The sequence below is a fragment of the Myotis daubentonii genome, chromosome 4 (assembly GCF_963259705.1).
Source record: "Myotis daubentonii chromosome 4, mMyoDau2.1, whole genome shotgun sequence".
Taxonomy (NCBI): domain Eukaryota; kingdom Metazoa; phylum Chordata; class Mammalia; order Chiroptera; family Vespertilionidae; genus Myotis; species Myotis daubentonii.
The window spans coordinates 52,835,532-52,855,802 of record NC_081843.1 but is presented as its reverse complement, the minus strand read 5'-3'; the positions used below and the strand labels follow the sequence as shown (position 1 = coordinate 52,855,802).

The following is a 20,271-nucleotide window of genomic DNA, read 5'->3' as shown; positions in this document are numbered from 1 at the left end:
GCTCACTGGGAAGTCAGAGAAAAGGGGGCCTTGGAGATAGGTTCAGGGGTTTAGCCTGGGACGAGCTGCTACTGCCCATTGCTCCCCTGGTTTCAAGTCTCATGGAGTCCCTTAGATGGAGGACGGATGGAAGCAAATGATGAGGGCATGCTCCCCTGGTGGAGAGAGCACATGGGGTCCTTCATCCTGAGTGTATTTATTTCTCCCTTGCAGGTGGAAATCTTCGGGGAGGTCTCAGGGAACGGTTTCAATAGACTATTCATCAGCTTTCCAGGTGTGCTCTTTCAGGGTCATGATCTCCACTGGTTGTTTGGGGCCAGGGCAGGGGATCATTAGTCAGTGCTGCTGGTGCTGAGGCAGCCAGGATCACTTGTCTGGTTTTGCTGCTTTTCTGGACCTACAACTGAGGCCTAGATGTTATCTTTAGGGAGGAAAAGATTATGGGGTCCAAACTGCATGAGCAGCACTATGCTAGGGGAGGAAAGGTTACCCTGGGAGCGAGGTCCTTGTTTTCCCAGTTTTGCTGTGCGCTAGTCATGTCATCTGTACCCGGGCCATCGTCCTTGCTCTGTTCATGTTTGTCTAACTGCCTGTAACACCATCTCTGTAATTGGCAGCACTTTCCTTGTTTCTGTTGAGTCTTCAAACCTTGAAGTTATTCTTGACTCTTTTTCTTTCACTTCCCCCACACAATCTTTCAGCATATTCTGTGGCTTCAAAATATGTCTGAAATCTACCAGCTCTCACCACCTCTGTTAGGGTCACTCTAGTTCAATACTGTCCTTTCTCTCCTTGTATGTAACTCCTAACAAGTCTCCCTGCTACCGCTGTTGCTCTCAGAATATTAGTGCCATCCTTTTGAAAAGTAAGAGACCATGTCACTTCTTTACTCAGAATGTTTTAGTTGCTTCCCATGTAACTCTGAGTACAAGCTCAGGGTCCTCAAATGAGATAGTTTTGTGGTCCTGCTCTCCCTCTCTCATGAAAGATCTTTCTCTGAACTCAGATTTTTCTCTTGACTCTACTACCATTTACTCCCTGCAGGCCTCCTTGCTCTTTCTTAAATACTTACTGTTCTCCTTGCCTAGAATCTCCCCTCCAGATAGCCATATGACTTACTTATCTACTTAGGTCCTTTCTCAAATATCACTTCATCTGTAAAGTCTTTAATCATCTAACATAAATACGAAATCTCCCTCCCTCACACTTCTTACCTTTTCCTGCATTTTTTCTCTTTATAATACTTACTAGAGGCCTGGTGCATGAAAATTCATGCACTCTGGGAGCGGGGGCGGTTTCTCAGCCAGGCCAACCCCCGCTCACAGTCTGTGAGCCCTAAGGGGATGTCCTACTGATGGCTTAGGCCCGCTCCCCGCAGGGAGTGGGCTTAAGCTGCAGTCTGGCCTCCTTCTGTGAGAGGCGACTGGGCCGATCATGGGAAGGCACTGCTCCCATCACCTGGCTGCTGCTGCCACTGCTGGCCGCTGTGGGTGGGGGGTGATCTGGGGCCAAGGTAGAAGGGGGAGAGGCTGTGGGAGGTTGAGGCACAGCAGGTCACACCCCGTCCAACCTCTGCGAAGGCATGGCGCTGAGACTGGGCCCATGCTGCTGCCTCTGTGGCTGCCTCTGCAGAAGGGGCAGTACTGGAACCTGGACCGCGCAGCCCCCTCTTCTGCGCCTCCTCTGCCAAAGGGCCATGGCGCTTGACTGTCTCATGCCGCGGCCTCTCCCGTCCCACCTCTGCAAAAGGGGTGATGGCGGCGGCTGTGGCGGCGCTACCTCCTCTCCCACAGTGGCGGAGGCTGCAGCAGCACCTCTCCTGTGGTGTCTGCAAAAGGGGCCACGCTGCTGAGCCTCTCCCACACCTCTCCCACACCGCACTGCCTCTCCCACGCCAGCTGGGCTCTTCTGAGCCCCGCCGCCTCTTCCAGCCCCTTGGCCCTCATAGGCAGCCACTATGGCTTTGTCCAGATGGACTTCCAGAAGACATCTGATCTAATTAGCATATTACTCTTTTATTAGTATAGATTACTGCCAATACTGTGCATTTTATTTATTTTGTATTTGTTCCCTCTCTCTCGAATATAATTTCGATGAAGGCAGGGGTTTTTGTCTATTTTATTGTGTAAGAAAATGTGTGGCACATAACTATGTAGACTCTCAGCAAATATTTGTTGAATGAATTATTAAATAAGAAAAACTAATTTATTGCCTCATGTAACTGTTAAGTCTGGAACACTGATGGGAAGAGAATACCTTGCAGAGGGGAGAGATTGCTCATTGAGCAAATCCCTCCAGGGTAGAAAGGCAAAGTGTCTTTAGGTTTTTTATACTAGAATATAAGTAAATAAAGATAAAAATATAAAGCAGCCTAGTAAACATAGTTAATAAAAGAATATAAGTAATGTCTTCCAGGGAAGGGAAGGAGAGGGCTTTACTTCTCCAGAGCTCATTGGAGGTTTCTATCTGTAGGGAGACACTGTCTGGAGCTTCCAAGGCTGTCTGTCATGCAGATATCCCTGTAGTACCTTTTGCTCAGAAGTCTCTGTGCGGGAATGTGAGAAATCCAGAGAGAATTGTTTCCCAAGAGTTATTCTAAGGTGGTAGCAGGTATATCTCTTAACACCTGAACTCTCCTGAACTCAGGTGCGATTAGATCTAGGGGCAAAATGTTTCAGAGTGTTCTTCATCTCTTTCCATCTCTTAGCAATTCTTTTTGCTGGTTGGCTCACTGTGAAGTAGATACTTATCATGTTCTTTCAGTTTAGCAACCTCAGCTGAAAGATAACTTCCCCATTAGTTCTTGCAGAATTGCGTTTTATCAGTCCTATTGAGTTCATTCCTGAACTACTGCTTGGGGGAGGGAATATGTTGATTGTTCCCACCTGGGTCATATACCTGTTCCAGGAACTTTGTGCTCATTCCAGAAACTTGAGAGTGGGAATACATAATTAGTGCCACCCAAACTACATGGATTGAGAGTAAGAGAAGCGTAGTTCAACAGAAATAAATTGATATGGTGCCACCAAAAGAAGGGGAGTAAAAAATAACATAGGTCTGTCACTTATATGCACATACAACTTGTGCCCATTTGAAAAAAACACACCAAAAAACACACACCAAAATCTTACTGTATATAAGCATTCCTGCCTCATCTATTTTTCACCTAACATCACATTGTGAACAAGAGATTTTCTTTGAAAACATGATTTTAAATGGATGCAAAATTATAGTTAAATTCATTGCTTAATTTTAGATATTTGCTTTGTCAGAATTAGATTTCGGTTTGTTGCTTATTAGAGAAGTAAGAGGAGTAAGGGTGGAATAGAGAAGTAGGGCCAGGACTACGGTGAGGCATGAGAGATGCCTATGACACAAAATAAGACTGTATTCACTTTTAGGGTCATGCAACCACAGGGTGGCACATGCACAACCTTGAGAATGAATGTCTCCATAAATTTTGCATCCTAGGTACCTCTCTTGCCTCAATCTATTTCTAGTTGTGAGGAGAAGCACAATTAAAGAATAGGAACTTCATTTGGCTAATGAATGTGAGTTAGAGATGGCAACCTGTGTAAATGGGGAAGTTGGTGGGCAAGATTAGGTGTACCAGAAAGTTGTTATTATACATTTTTAATTCATCTGTAGAAACCTTTGATGAGTTTTGATAAGGATGATATACCTTTGAAGTAATACAAGGACTATAATTTTTTTTATCATAGGTTTATAATAGGTTGAACAAGGAAATGTTCCATTTAGAATTCTACCAAAGAAGTTGTTGCTTAGTTTTAACCCAAATTTCAATATGAAGTGGAAAAATACTGTTGTTTTTTTTTTTCATTTAAAAAAAGTATAGAAAAGACTTGAGTTGGAAAATGATACATAAATAATACATGGGAACTATGACTAGCTTTCGTGAGCAAGACACCTGACAATGCTTGGTGGTGGACATGGAATCCCAGTTGAATAGCTTGTTTTTAGGTTTCTGAAAGTAAATGTTCTTCTGTCATAGTCAGAGACCAGAATATGGAAGTCTAGATAGCTTTGAACTATCTTTGCTGATAGAGAGGAGAGGCTAAACAATTTCAAATTAAATGGATTGTTCAGTAACTTTGGGGAATCTGTATTTAGAGTGGAATTAGGTAACATGTAATGTGTACATTTAGGTACATACTACATTTTGTTTCCTTTTATAAGTAATACTGTTTACTGTACTATTTCCAGGGAATTCCAGAAATATTGAAAGCAGTATAAAAGAGAAGTCATGATTAAAGTTTTTATATTTAAATATATTTTTAAGTCATGAATTTTATCATTTAATACAGAAACTCTTGTCAAAGCCTTACTTTATGCCAAAGTATACAGAGAAAGCTGTAATTCACCTTGGAATTTCATTCATTCAGTAATCACTTGTTTGGTAACTACAGTGTTCCAGGTACTGTGTAGGATGCTGGCTACATTAAGAAACAATCCCTGTCTTCATTCATATCACAGTTTAGTGGAACTAGAGGGATGTAATAACACTTTCATTATATGTAGACTAGAGGCCCGGTGCACAAAAATTTGTGCACTCGGGGTTGGGAGAGGAGGTCCCTCAGCCTGGCCTGTGCCCTCTCACAGTCTGGGACCCAACAGGAGATAAGGACCTGCTGGCTTAGGCCTGCTCCTGGGTGGCAGAGGGCAGGCCTAATCCTAGGTGTAACCCCTGGTCGGGCTCAGAGCAGGGCCGATTGGGGAGTTGGGGCGCCGCCCCCTGTCATGCACAGAGCAGGGCGGATTGGGAGGTTGCGATGCCACCCTCAGTCACGCTCAGGGTAGGGCCGATTGGGGGGTTGGGGCACCGCCCCGTGTCACACTCAAGGCAGGGTCCATAGGGAGGTTGCAGCGCCACTCCTGTCATGCACAGAGCAGGGCCCATCAGGGGGATTGGGGCTCTGTACCCTGTCACACACAGAGCAGGGCCCATCAGAGGGTTGGGGCTCCGCACCCTGTCACACTGATCCCGGTGCTGGGAGGCCTCGCTGCTCCGCTGATCCCAGGGCCAGGACGCCTCTCGGCTGCTGATAACCATGGCCTGTAGGCCTCTCGGCTCCGCTGATAACTGGGGCCTGGAGGCCTCTCCTCTCGGCTGCTGATAACCTGGCTGGGAGGCCTCTCAGCTCCGCTGATCCCAGGTTCCTGAGGCCTCTCAGCTCCCACTGATCACGGGCTGGGAGGCCTCTCGGCTCCGCTGATCACCGGGGCTGGGAGGGGGCCAGGAGGCCTCTCGGCTGATCACCGGGCCGGGAGGCCTCTGGACTCCGCTGATCACCGGGGCTGGGAGGCCTCTCCGGTCCGCTGATCGCGGGACCACCTCGACTCCGCTGATCACCGGAGCTGGGAGGCCTCTCGCCTCCACTGATCACCAGGGCTGGGAGGCCTCTCGGCTCCGCTGATCACCGGGACTGGGAGGCCTCTCGGATCCACTGATCACCTGGGCTGGGAGGCCTCTCGGATCCACTGATCGCGGGGCCTCCGACTCCGCTGATCGCGGGCCGGGACGCCTCTCGGCTCGGATGATAACCGGGGCTGGGAGGCCTCTCGGCTCTGCTGATCCCAGGCCCTGAGGCCTCTCTGCCCTGCTGCTTCAGGGCTGTTTGGCTTCGCTCTGCTTGGAGCCTGAGTATGCAAATTAACCGCCATCTTTGAGCTTCTATAATTGAAACATTGTATCTTTTGGAGTTGTTGCTTCAGGAGCTCAGAGCCCCGCAGCTGCGGGGATCCTTGACTTTCTCCATCGCTGGGGCAACCAAGCCTCCTATTCTCAGCTGCCTGGCTGCCAGCCGCCATCTTGGCTGACAGTTAATTTGCATATCTCGCTGATTAGCCAATGAAAAAGGTATCGGTCGTACGCCAATTACCATTTTTCTCTTTTATTAGTATAGGATTAGATTTCCAACCAGTTGTAGCATTATGAACCTTCTCAAATCTGGAAGAGAATAAAATGCTTGTCTGGGGGGCAAAGGAGGAACCCTTTGAAAATGGGTCAGGAGACTTGGAAGATATTCCTGTGTTTGGTCAGGATGAAAGGAGTAATCATTTTGGTAACATCAATGAAATGTCCTCTGGTTCGTATGAAAGTCAAGGAAGTAGGGGAAATGACAGGAAACAGAATAAGCAAACAAAAAATAAGGAGCTTGAAGAAAGGGGAAAGCTGAGTATAAACCAAGAAGTTGGGATTAGAAATATGAGGTGTGAGGCAAAAAATGAGAAACAGCAACAGGGCTATAAGCTGCATATATTGGCATCAGCGATAAGAGCCAATGACCAAGAAACATCTTAGAAATTCTAATTTCAGCCTTTGCTGGGTTGCTCAGTTGTTTGGAGCATTGTCTGTACACCCAAAATTTGTGGATTCCATTACTGGCCAGGGCACATATTTAGGTTGCGGGTTTGATCCCTGGTCAAAGCACCTACAGGAGGCAACCAATTAATGTTCTCCCTTCCTCTCTCTCTCCCTTCCTTGCTCTCTAAAATCAACAAACATATCCTAGTTGCAAGGGTTGAGAGAATATCCAAGGCAAGGATCATGTTTTGGCATACTAAAGTATGTTAGATAGAGAAAGTATATATGTCCTGGGAGAATCCTTCCCAAACCTAAATTTCTCTTACATAGTTAACTACTTCTTTAGGGTGTAATAATATTTCAACAAGTGTAATTTCTTCTTTTGATATGCTTCAAACTTAAAATTAGTTTTATACTGTGAAAAATGAGAAAAACATGAATTACCTATTCAAAACTCAGGGAATAGGTTAGAAGAGAAGGTAAGATACATTACTCACTGGGAAACTTATGGGAAGAAAGGGAGAGCGTAAACAGGGGATAAAGTTAAGTAAGAATAGCATTTTTATTCTTAATGTGATGAATGTGAGATATTGCCACAGTTCATTTCCAATAGTAGCTTACTATACTCCGTGTGTACATTTTAACCTTTTTCTCTGTGGTATACAATTCTGACTCCTTGAATTTCTTCTTGCAGCTCATGTTTTCTGGCTAGACCTATGATCATTCTGTGAGACTCCACTGAAAGTTGTATCGTGTCTTCTTCATCCCTAATGTGTAATCCTTCAACATGGACCTGCTACTTTAGCTAAGATATGACCAACAATGAATAGTAGTAAGGTAGGATTACATTACTCTTCTTAGTGAATTACTTAAATAAAAGTAAAATAGTTATTTTTTATTACTAAATAGTTACTAAAATGATTATTTTTTCCTTTGAAAGTTTTGACTTGTCTTGATTTGTAGTTTTTTTGTTAGATTATTCTCCTACCTAGGCAGGCTATATTTTTTATATTTGTGTTACTTATCTTTTGCTTGTTATTTATCTTACTGAATTGTATATCATTTGTGATGTAATTATTTTTTTTTCAACTATCACTTGTAATCAGCAGAATCTCAACCTATATATCTTTCCCAGCCTGTGTGCCCACCAGTCCTTTGTTTACAACTGCCTGGCACTGAACTCAATATATTAGTTTTCTTCTTAAACACTTGTTCTTTCTTCTGGTTTATGTATTTCTGTTAATAACATTATTAGTCCCATTTTCTAATATAGTAATATAATTATTTACTATATTAGCCATTTATTTGATGTATATGGATAGGTTTCCATTAAGTATTAGTTTGTTGATTGATAATCTTGCTGTGTAGATTATTTTTCATTTGAAGTTTTTACTTTCAGCACTTTGATTATATCATCTTATTTCCTTCTGGCCTGCAAAGTTTCTGCTGAAAAATGTGATAGTATTCTAACTTTAAATATACATTGACTGCAGTTCTTACATTTGGTTGCATTAAGTTAAAGGGAAGAAAACTAGATCATTTATGTTGTATTTGGTACACTGGCACTAGTTAGCTATTGATATTTATTTAAAACAACAGCAGGAGTTCCTTCCCTACACACTATTAGGCACCTCCACCTTCTCACCAGTTTGTTATACCTAGGAATATATACCTAGTGACTGGAGTTGTCTAAGTATTCATCTTTGAAAAATTCACTATTTCAAATGGGAGATAGCTTAAAGTGCAAATGATAAGCAAGTTAGTAGAGACAACTAGACGTAGGCCAGTGAGAAGTGATTTAAGTACTTGCCCTCTCTGGTACTTGTGTAGAGCTGGCATTCACTGAGTATTTATTTTTTTCCTTTACTTGCTTGCTTTTGAGTTTCACAGATTTGGTTAGTTTTCCTTAAGAATTATATGACATTAAGGAGTAAGTGGAGTATTTTTTGGAAGGATTAGGAGGCAACTTTTAAGCAGTATTTTCAAAGGGAGAAGAGGCATATTTTGGTTGAGAGGAAAGGAGGAAAGTGTCAGTGAAGAAGGGACTGCTCTAGGTGATTTAGGGACGCCTGTGAAGCCTTTCCTTCCCTTTGCTCCAGCTGGGCTTGGACTATACTTCGCTTGTACAGGGATTCCTTGTAGCAGTTATTGTTATGTGTTAGAACTGCTTCTCCTCTAATAAGCTCCCTGAAGCTGTGACCAGTACTTCTTATCTGTGTGTACTCAGGACCTCACTCAGTGCCAGGCATGTTATAGACATTTAATAAGTAGTTACTGGAAGAATCAATAAATTAATGAGTGAAAGACTTTTTTCTAAGACATGGAACAAAGGGACAATGATTTCTTTGCTGTGCAACCACAGTAATAGTTGAACCTGTGGTTAGACCGATTTATTGTTACGGTGCTCTATTAGAGCTAGAACGGTTCAGGAGCCTAGGTTATAAAGCAGGGATGAAGTTGTTCAGCAGAAACCAGAGGCATTCTGAGTGGAAAATGCAATTGGGAGATTTTTCACAAAAGTAACTATCATAAGTGCCTTTTTCATTTTCTAAATAAATGCAAATAAAAAATATTTGAAGGAGAAGTAATTTTTAAATGTTAAACATTGTATCTGTGAAATTTGATTTTTATCTTCTTAATCCTTGGTCTTAAAAATACTCTTAGAAAAAAAATTATTTGAGGAGTCTTTTCTTTATATCTTTACTAGAGGCCCTGCCCCTGATCAGGGTGGGGGGCACCGATTGGGGTTGTGGGGCTGATCAGGGGCGGGGCTGGCTGGGGGGAGGGGCTGTGGGAGGTTGGCCAGCTGGCCCCATCCCTGATCGGGGTATTGGGGGCCGATCGGGGGCCGGGCCGGCGGCGGTTGGGGGGAGGCGACTGGGGCCCGGATCAGGCTGGTTGGCTGCCGCAGTGCACGCCATAGCCACCGGTTGTTCTGGTCCTTCTGCCTTCCCGTTGCTGGGCTTTTATATATATAGATACTTATGATAAAAATGCAAACTAGAGGTACATAAAGTAGAAAGTGGCATTCTTCCCACTGTTTTGTCTCACACTTCAGAGGTAGTTAATGATAAAAGTTCGATGTATATCAGTTTTTACTTTTTTGTTAATCCTTATCTGAGGATATTTTTTTCATTGACTTTTAGAGAAAGTGGAAAGGAGGCAGGGGGAGAGGAGTAGAGATGGAGAGAGAGATTGAGAGAGAGAAAGAGAGACATTGATGTGAGGGAGATACATTGATTAGTTGCCTCCCACATGTGCCTTGACTGGGGCTGGGGATTAAACCTGCAACCCAGGTATATGCCCTTGACCAGGAATCAAACCTGGTGGGTGGGCCAACACTGGCCAGGGCCATTTTTACTTTTAAGTTATATATGTTCAAGAACATGCATGTTTATATTTGTATAATTTTCAAAACATGATCATTTGATATATATGTTCCAAAATTTGCTTTTCCTACTTATCCACTGACTTCTATTTATCCTCCTGTAGTTCTAAAATTTGTTGGATATATTAAAAGACAGAACTAGCAGAGAATAACAGTCAGAAACCAGTGCAATCAAATGTATGGGGATGTCAATCAGTGGTTGTTGGGAACAAGTCAGTGCCAACAGGAGTCCCCAATTTGGTGTGCAGTGAGGAAAGAAACTATTTAGTGCCAACAGCTCAAGAGAAAACAGTATCACTGTGGCACAGCTCCATAGTGCTACAGCACAGCTGTGAAAAGCACAACCACTGAGGCTGCCCTGGGGCCAGACCCCTCTTCAGCTAGACAGCTCTGCTCCATGATGGTCTGCTTTGCTCTGCTCCAGTGAGGCATCTTTTGGGGAGCCCAGGAAACATAGTCTTCAGTCTTCTGTGGAAAGTGCACTCTGAGCCATAGGTGAGCTGACTTATATAGACAGAATTCCCTGCCCCTGGCCCCTGATTGGTCAGAACAGAGCTGCTCTGATTGGTCAGAGCTGCACAGCTCCAATTGGATGGGGAAAGCCTTAATCCTATTGTTGGAAATAGGACTCCAGGAATCTCTATATAGAAAAGCCTAAGCAACCAGATGACCGGCAGGTAGCTATGACACACACTGAGCACCAGGGGGAAGGCACTCAATGCAGGAGCTGCCCCCTGGTGGTCAGTGCATTCCCGTGTTCAGCTGACAGACGGGCGCCAGATGCTGGGCTCACAGTTGGCGAGCGCAGCTGCGGCAGTGTGAGCCTCTCCCACGGACACTCTCCCTGTGCATCCGAGTGGCAGCACAGCGGGTCAGTATGAGCGGGCGTGGTGCAGCGCTCAGCTGGGGCTCTGGCTCCTCCCCAACCGCCTTCTACTTCGCATACTACTTTGTGCTGTGTGGGATCGGTGGCGCGGAGGTCCACTGATCCCCGCAGGCCAGGCCGAGGGACCCCACTAGTGCACAAATCCATGCACTGGGCCTCTAGTTCTTTATAAGCATTGGCTCAGATGTCAGAGACACAGTGAGGAGGCTTCTCTGTGAGGTGCAGTTTGCTTGAGAGGCCCCTATGTAGAAATGGCTAATAGGCTGTGCTTTTTTTTTTTTTTATAATATACTAGAGGCCCGGTGCACAAAAATTTGTGCACTCGGGGGAAGGAGGGGGTCCCTCAGACCAACCTGTGCCCTCTTGCAGTCTGGGACCCCTTGGGAGATAACGACCTGCTGGCTTAGGCCTGCTCCCAGGTGGCAGAGGGCAGGCCCAATCCCTAGGTGCAGCCCCTGGTCGGGCTCAGAGCAGGGCTGATTGGGGAGTTGGGGCGCCTTCCCCTGTCATGCACAGAGCAGGGCGGATTGGGAGGTTGCGATGCCACCCTCAGTGACGCTCAGGGTAGGGCCGATTGGGGGGTTGGGGCAACGCCCCCTGTCACACTCAAGGCAGGGTCGACGGGGAGGTTGTGGTGCCACCCCCTGTCATGCACAGAGCAGGGCCCATCAGGGGGGTTGGGGCTCCATACCCTGTCACGCACAGAGCAGGGTCAGTCAGGGGGTTGGGGAGCTCCCCCCTGTCATGCACAGAGCAGGGCCGATCAGGGGGTTGAGGAGCTCCCCCCTGTCACTCACAGAGTAGGGCCGATAGGGGAGTTGGGGCACCGCCCCCTGTCACACTCAGGGCAGGGCGGATCAGGGGATTGGGGCGCCGCCCTCTATCACCCACAGAGCAGGGCTGATCAGGGGGTTGGGGTGCCACCACTGTCACACTCAGGGCAGGGCAGATTGGGAGGTATGACTCTACACCGTCACACACAGAGCGGGGCCCGTGTGGGGGGGGGTTGCCGCACCCTGTCACACACAGAGCTGCAGGGCGATCAGGGGGTTTGGGCACTGCCCCCTGTCACGCTGATCCCGGTTCTGGGAGGCATATTACCCTTTTACTATATAGAATAGGGGCCTGGTGCATGGGTGGGGCTGGCTGGTTTGCCCTGAAGGGTGTCCTGGATCAGGGTGGGGGTCCCCACTGGGGTGCCTGGCCAGCCTGGATGAGGGGATGATGGCTGTTTGCAGCTGGTCACACACCCTTCAGGGTGGGGGTCCCCACTGGGGTTCCTGGCCAGTCTGGGTGAAGGGCTGAGGGCTGTTTTCAGGCTGGGACTGAAGCTCCCAACCGCTCCTTTTTTTCTTTCTTTTTTTTTTTTTTTTATTCTAGGCCAGCTTTAGCTCTGAGGCCTCGGCTGCTGAAAACAGGTTTCTGGCCTTTGTTTACCGTCTGTATTTGATACAATGTTGCGATCCTGCTGGCTGAAGCTCCCCTGAGTAAAGCAGGTTTCTGGGTTTTTTTTAGCTTCTTTATTTGCAACATAGTTGCTTAGAATTGCAGCTGAGAGGCCAGCAAGTCAGGCGGGGAACGTTGGAGTTCTCCGTCACTGAAGCAAGCAAGCCTCCCTGTTCGCATCAGCTGCCTGGCTGCCGGCCGCCATCTTGGCTGCCAGTTAATTTGCATATCTCAGCCCTATTCTGTGAGTGACAGGGGGATTAGCCAATGGGAAGGGCAGCGGAGTGACACTTATTACCATGTTTCTCTTCTATTAGATTAGGCTAGAGTCCCGGTGCACAAAAATTTGTGCACTTGGTGGGTCCTTCAGCCCGGCCTATGCCCTCTTGCAGTCTGGGACCCCTCGGAGGATGTCCACCTGCTGGCTTAGGCCTGCTCCCTTGGGGATCGGGCCCAAGCTGGCAGTCAGACATCCCTCTGGTAGCTCGGCAGCCCTCAGGGGATGTCCACTTGCCAGCGGGGAGCAGACCTAAGCTGCAGTCGGACATCCTTAGCACTGCTGAGGAGGCAGGAGAGGCTCCCACCACCACCGCTGTGCTGGCAGCCATCAGCCTGGCTTGTGGCTGAGCAGAGCTCCCCCTGTGGGAGTGCACTAAGCACCAGGGGGCGTCTCCTGCACTGAGCGTCTGGACCCTGGTGGTCAGTGTGTGTCATAGTGACCAGTCATTCCCAGTCGTTCTGCTGTTAGGGTCAATTTGCATATTACCCTTTTACTATATAGGATAGAGGCATGGTGCATGGGTTGAGGCCAGCTGTTCCAGATCAGGGTGGAGGTCCCACTGGGGTGCCTGGCCAGCCTGGGTGAGGGGCTGATGGCTGTTTGCAGGCTGGTCAAGCCCCCCCCCCGCAGCAGGGACCCTCACCCCGTGGAGGTTTGGCCAGCCTGGGTGAGGGGCTGATGGCTGTTTTCAGGCTGACCATACCCCCTTTAGGGTGGGGCTTCCCCACTGGGGTGCCTGGCCAGCCTGGGTGAGGGGCTGAGGGCCGTTTTCAGGCTGGCCAAGCCCCCCGGCGACGGAAGCTCCCAGCCTCTCCTTTTTTTCTTTTTTCTTTTTATTCTGGGATTTATTTATCTTCAATAATTGAAATTTTGTTGCTTTGAGTGGAACTCAGAGCCGGCCACGGGAAGCTTGGCTTCCTCCATCATTGGGCAACTAAGCCTCCTGCTTGCTCCAGCTCCGTGGCTGCCGGCCACCATCTTGGTTGGGTTAATTTGCATATAGTCACTCTGATTGGCTGGTGGGCATGGCTTAAGGCATAGCAAAGGCAAAGTCAATTTGCATGTTTGTCTTTTATTAGTGTAGATTTTATTGATTTTCCACAGAGAGGAAGGGAGAGGGATAGAGAGTTAGAAACATCGATGAGAGAGAAACATCGATCAGCTGCCTCCTGCACACTCCCCACAGGAGACGTGCCCGCAACCAAGGTACATGCCCTTGACCAGAATCGAGCCCGGGACCCTTCAGTCCGTAGGCGGACACTCTATCCGCTGAGCCAAACTGGTCAGGGCAGTAGGCTGTGCTTTTTAATTTTTTAAAAATTTGATCCTAGTTAGCACCAGGAGCCCTTCTTATTCCTTAGGGTTCATAACAGATAAAGTGTAAAAAGCTCAGGATAAAAAACAAAACAAAACAACAACCTGTTAGTTGTTACTAGTTTAATTGCTATCTGTTAGTTTAGAAGTAACTCTTTTTGACTTGTTTAATGTACATGAAATTATAACAGTAAATCATTTTTCATATAATGCATTTTAGAATAGACACATAAGGGATAATTAGAGAACTTTAAGGTTTATTGAGTACACCTATATGCCTGATATGTGAGAAACATGGCGATAAAATCATGACTAGGACACTGTCATTACTGAGTGCTCTGATAACAAATTGCAGAGGTAGTGTTGGCTATCTGGAGGAGGTGATATGAGAACAATCTTGAAATACTAGTAAGAATTAGCTAAGCTTTTAAAAAAAATGACTGGGAGTTAGGAAGGATTGAGTCAGAGTTGGAGATTTTTAGTACAAGCATAGAAAGAGAAAAGTCAGGGGGAGTCAATTGATTCAATATGTGTGGGGAAAGAAGTAAGGGTGTATATGCCCCATTTGCCTGGAAAAGTCTAAGCTTACCCTTGTTTTCCTGGCATAATGAAGAATTGTATCTCTTTCACTCTTAAAAGTATCCCAGTTCTGGATGATTAAGTGGCATATTCATCTTAGAAGAGAGAGGAATATAGGGGGAGCTGATAAATTTTAGGGAATATAGTTTGATCAGTTGGGTGACTAGAAATTTATTTGAGGTCAAAAAGTAGTCATAGAATTGTGGGGAAGCACTGAATGTGGTTGGAAAGTCTGTAAGGAGGATTCTCTGAAAGGTCAGGGGCCTCTGGGGGGACCTTGCCAAAGGCGGCAGCCCCTGCCTTGACTTTTCCAAACAAGTCCAAGCCCCTAAGTGTTTTACTGGAATCTCTATGCTTAGTCTTTAGACTGGACCTCGTAGAAGCATGTGCTTTCTCAAGGATACTTATCCTGTTGATTGTATATAAAGGTTAATTTTAGTTCAAGCTGTTGTTACAATAAAAGTCTAAGGAGGCAGGCAAATGGGGCTGCCTGATTCCTATAGCCAAGCAATCCCTTAGCCTCTCTTTCACAGAAACGTGTGTCAGGTAATCCATTCATCCATTGCTCAGGGCCTGCTGGTCAGTCCCAGCTTAGAATCAGTCAAGATTCCAGAGAGATGGAATGTAGTAGGTTATGACCTAAAACTAGAATATTAAAATTTACCATTGCAGAGAAGGAACAGTTTTAGATTCAGGCCATGTATAATAGCAGGTGTATTTGAAATGGAGCTGGATCAAATGGGTCTTTGGAGAAGAGAAAGACTGGAGGTTAAAATCTCCATGGGTGAACATAAGAATTGGTTTAGAGAATAACATTTTGGGACAAGTGGATATTGAGAGGAAGATTTGGAGACAAATAACAGCTGGGTAGGATAGGGCTTGGTAAAGCTGAATGATGTAAATTACAACGGAGAAGAGATTTTTCAATATGTTTGGAAGAGCAGTGATTCAGAAATGGCACTAAGGAATCAGGATAAAGTTACCACCCATCACACTCCCTTCCCCCAACCTCATGGATGTGGGTGGTAGAATGTACGGATGTATAGTCGCCACCTGAGAGCACTGTGCTTTGGGGGAGCTGGGTTTCAGATAGGTGGAAATAGAGATTTAGGGAAATTTATTTACAAACTAAATAGAATTCTAGAAGAACAATTAAGGAAGAAAACACATTTGTTAGGGTATGATCATAGAGAAAAGATGGGGTGGGAGTGGGGATCAGGCTGTGCCTCTTGGGAAAAAAGTGTTACATAAAAACACACACCCAAGAATGAAACATACTTGACTCCATGTTCTAACTTCGAGTTGTCTGATCTGGGTTCCCTGAGAGGCTGTTTTATTGCAGTGTATAGGGACTGGTTTTTACTTACTACTGATGGGACCTTGATGGTTGCCATTCTGCTAGTGCTTGCTTTTAATGAACGTATTTGAAAGTACATATATGGATATGGTAATTATTTTGACACTGTTACCCTCTTTAAAGGAAAAAAAAATTGTTTGACCTTAATTTGAAAATTGAACTCTTTTGTAATAATTGATCATATAGAAAATTTCTTGAATTTAGAACTAGGTTGTTTGCATTGCGGTCCTATTTAATCCTTTAAACCTTTTATTCCTGTTTTCCTTCAAATTAGCAATGTTTCACAAACATGTTCCTCATTTTTCTAACTGTATATCCTTGCTCATTTTTAAACTTCCACTTAGGAAGAAACGCTACTCTACCACTTGCTCTTCCACAGTCTCTCTATGAGGGTTCTCTCTCTAAGGCTTCATTAGTAATGACTACTTTTAATAAGTCTCCCCAAAGTCAGACACATTAAATACACTAACTCATCTGACCTTTATGACAACCTTGCAAAGTAGGTATTACTATTCCCATTTTGAAGATAAGAAAACTGAGCTTCCAGGAGTTAATTAACATGCATTGAGTCCTCTACTCAGCTTTGCTCTTTTTTTTCTCTGTGTCTCTGTAACACTTTGTACCTTATGCTTTTATGTCTCTGAGCCCCTCCCTGATGGCCATTAGAAATGTTATGAATACTTTCTCTGTTTTCCCTCTGAACCTGTAACCAATTTGTATTTGTGAACCTTTGAGTTATATGACATTGGTTTCCAGGTTTGTCACCCCTAATATGTTGTTAGCTTCTTGAGACTAGGGTCTGTAATCTTATTCATCTTGGTATTGTTGGCACTCAGAAATATGCTTGCCAAATAGTTGCTCAGTACAAGCTGCTGAATGAATTTGGAATGAATTGTGTTATCATTACCTATGTATCATCATAACTTGTCTAGTTAGTCTTCATACACTGTAAATTGCTTGAAGGCAGTAATCAAGATTTTATCTATAATAATAAAAGGGTAATATGCTAATTAGACCAGGGTAATTAGACCAGACATCCTTCCAGACATCATTCCAGACGTCCTTCTGGACGAAGCCGGGGCCAGAAGGAAGCCTGGGTCCTGGGTTCCTACCTGCGGCCGGAGGGAAGCCAGCCCAGGTCCCGGGTACCAGAGGGAAGCCGTGCTGGCAGCCAGGCGAAGGAAGGCTTGCTCTTGCTCGAGCCTCTAGTTTGTGCATCGGGCCTCTAGTTTATCTATAAATGCCTAACATTATCTCTCCCATGGTTACTCAGTAAGTAGCTGTTGATTTATACTAATACCTTAAAGCAAAGAAAAAAATTGTTAGTAATTCTCTCCTTAAATAATTTTAAATATCAGTACTTTCAAATACACTTTTAAAATGAAAAAAAGTTTATTTAAAAGCACACATGTTGTTCATTTGCTTATAGACTTGCAGTTAGTATTCATTATTCTCTTGCAGTGGGACATTATCATTCATTAATGCTGTCCCAATGGGTTGCCCAGTCCAGTGCTTTTTGCGTTGTATTTAATTTCTTTTTAAGGTAAGCTAGGAGCAACATTTTCAAGTAAAGACAACTTAGGAGGAGTTTTAAGTCCTGTATCTGTAATGTGGCCAAGGTCACCATATATTAACTTAATTAATGATAATGTCTTCAGAATTAAACGTGGTGACTGTTAACTTTGGCCTGTTTAGCTGCTTCTGAAACAGCACCTCACTTTATTTTCATATGTGGTCAGGTTTTTTGGTTTGTAACTGTGGTTATTACTTGCATGTTCTGGGGAGGCTTTTGACTTTGTTTTTGTCTTGCTGCAAGCAGCTTGATATTTTGTTCAAATAGAGTCACTATTTCTGACTTCTGTCAGTATTAAAGCTTATAAAAGATAAGAAATACCATTAGATAATTATTTTTGTACTTTAACTGGTTAATAATTTTGTAGTCTTTATCAATGAACAAACATATTTTGATACAGTAACTCAAACTACAAAGTCATTTTGATAGGTTTTATTAGTCAAGGTTTATAAATTCAAACTGAAAAAAAAGAAAAAAGAAATAAGTTCTATTTAATTTCCTGCTTGCTTATGAGAATATCTGGTGGAGAATGAGAGATTTCCTGTTTCTATTACATAGTTTTTATTTATGTATTTGCTAATTTTTTTAAATTCAGCATATCTTTAATTGTATGTTTTGTCAATATTAAAATAAAGGAAGTAATTAAAATCTTTCTTATAAGACATTATCTGAATTAAAATAAATTAGCCTTACTTTAAAAAGAATATTCAATACATAGTAAACTTTATGTATGTTATATAAAATTAATATTTCCATCTGTGTAATTGAAGAATATAAAAGTTGCCAGTTGTTGAGCGAAAAGTTGAAAGACAGGAGGTACTTATAACAAATACTTGCATATACCCTTATACTTACAAGAAATACCATGGGAATTCTATTATCCAACCAATGAAACTAATGCGTTTTATATTTTGCTATTTAATAACTTCCATTTTTGTTTTAGAAGAATGTATTTGTAGATCTATTTTATACAAAATGAACTTTTAATTTTGAGAATATAGAAATTTTTAATGGTTCTTTTAAAATTTTAAATAATTATTTATGGTGAATTGAAAACTCAACTCACTTGATCTTAAAAACAAAACTGAATAATATTAAATAAGATAGCTTTAAATAAATCTAAATAGTCAGTTGTTTATTAGGATTTTTACTATTTTCACCTTTTTAAAAAAAAATACATTTTATTGATTTTTTACAGAGAGGAAGGGAGAGAGATAGAGAGTTAGAAACATCGATGAGAGAGAAACATTGATCAGCTGCCTCCTGCACACTCCCTACTGGGTATGTGCCTGCAATCAAGGTACATGCCCTTGACCAGAATCGAACCTGGGACCCTTGAGTCCACAGGCCAACGCTCTATCCACTGAGCCAAACCGGTTAGGGCTATTTTCACCTTTTTAAAAATAATGTTTTTATTGATTTTAGAGAGAGGAAGGGAGAGGGATAGAGAGATAGAAACATTGATTGGCTACCTCCTGCAAATGTCCTGACAGGAATCCAGCCAGTGACCTCTTGGTTCATGGGTCAATGCTCAATGCCTAAGCCACACTGGCTGGGCTACTTTCACCTTTTAATGATGCTATTTAAAAATAGACATCTTTGCTAATAGCACTAGTACACTTATGTATAATACTCTGTTTCTGCCTGATTTGTACTTGCTATCCCCTAAATTTTTCCTGGTTTTTGGTATGACAGGTGATTTTCAATCGAATCCTAGGTATTTTATTTATTACTAGAGGCCCGGCGCATGAATTCATTGCGGGTTGGGGGGTGGGAGCTATTGGGGGCGGGGCCGGCTGGGGGGAGGGGCTGCAGGCAGTTGGCTGACTGGCCCTGCCCCCTGGTCGAACTTCCCATTGAACTCCCAGTCGAGGGGATAATTTGCATATTAGCCTTTTATTATATAGGATGTTAGGAGACTCTGAGTCCTATTTCAGTATTTTATTTTGATAGGCAGTCTGTTTAGATTTAGCTTACAGGTCCTGGCCTATTTCTGTGGGCTTTGCTTCTAAGAACAGTTTAAATTTTAATCTTTCTGCTGTTATTTTGGTTGGCTTATTTATCTGTTACCACTATGGCTCACAGTGCTGCTTGAGCAAGCAGATCATGTTTTTCTCAGGCTGAGCTATTAGATGTGTCTATTCGTAGGGAAGAGATGAGATAGGATTTCATTACCATACCGCCTAGCTGTTCTGATGTCTATGGGCAGGAGAGGAGAGTCTTGGGCCATGGAGAACAAGGAGCTTCCTGGACTGGTCCTCTTATTAAAGCTGGGTCCCTCTTGCTAGTTATTCTTGCCTGCTCTGATGTCTCTGGGTAGAGAAGGAGATGCTTGGACCTGTGGGCACAAAGAAGCTTCATGATCTGGCTGCTTGCTGTAGGTGGGTCTCTCTAGCTGGTTCTTCCTGCCTGGTTCAATTTCTTTTGGAGGAAAAGGGGATTCTCAGGACTATCAGGGAAGGAGAGTACTTCCCCTGGCAGGATAGTTACAAGTTTTTTTTTCTTTTCTTTTTTATTTGTTTTATTATTTCAAACACTACTGAAATGGTCTGATAAATGTCATTTGACATCTATGGCGAAATCATTTGTGGATACTATTCTCTTAAAGTATTTATAAGCTCTACCAATTAAAGAGTTAGATATAGTCTTAATTTATTATGGAGTTATTTTTTAAAATTACTACTTATTGTACTTTAAAGTACATATTAAATTATTTTCTACTCACCCTGACCTAGAATATTAGCGTATGTAAATAAGTACCTAGGATGGGCTGGAGTGTTTCTCAGATACCTTCCAAATTCTGTTTCCATTTTATACTTCTGAGCTCCCTTTGAATTTCTGATAACAGAAGAAAAATATATTGTCAAAGCTTAGACCAAAGCTAGATGTAATTAGAAGTAGAAGTGATATTTATTCCAAGTGCTGAATGAATAAAATTAACTACAATCTCAGATATGATTTTTTAAAAAGTAAGCTGTTTCACCTTTGTTTAGTCTCAAATAATGTTCCATATTTTTTCATTGAAAACATTGAATGAGAAAGAGTATATATTCAGTGACACTTAGTTGAGCTGTAGGTAAAATAACAGAAAAATGTTCCTTGTAAATTTTTGTGCCCCATAAA

General features: G+C 43.6%; 1 protein-coding gene across 11 annotated transcripts in view; it reads left to right on the top strand.

Moving 5' to 3' along the window:
* Positions 1 to 20,271, top strand: part of FER (FER tyrosine kinase) — a 293,802-nt gene that overhangs the window by 14,382 nt on the left and 259,149 nt on the right. For 10 of the 11 annotated variants that reach the window (XM_059693942.1, XM_059693943.1, XM_059693946.1 and 7 more), the window contains one exon: positions 7,020 to 7,162. The exons of the other annotated variant lie outside the window; for it this stretch is intronic. The gene's annotated coding sequence lies outside the window, so the exon portion shown is untranslated. The remainder of the gene's footprint in view (positions 1 to 7,019; positions 7,163 to 20,271) is intronic. 11 annotated transcript variants of the gene reach the window in all.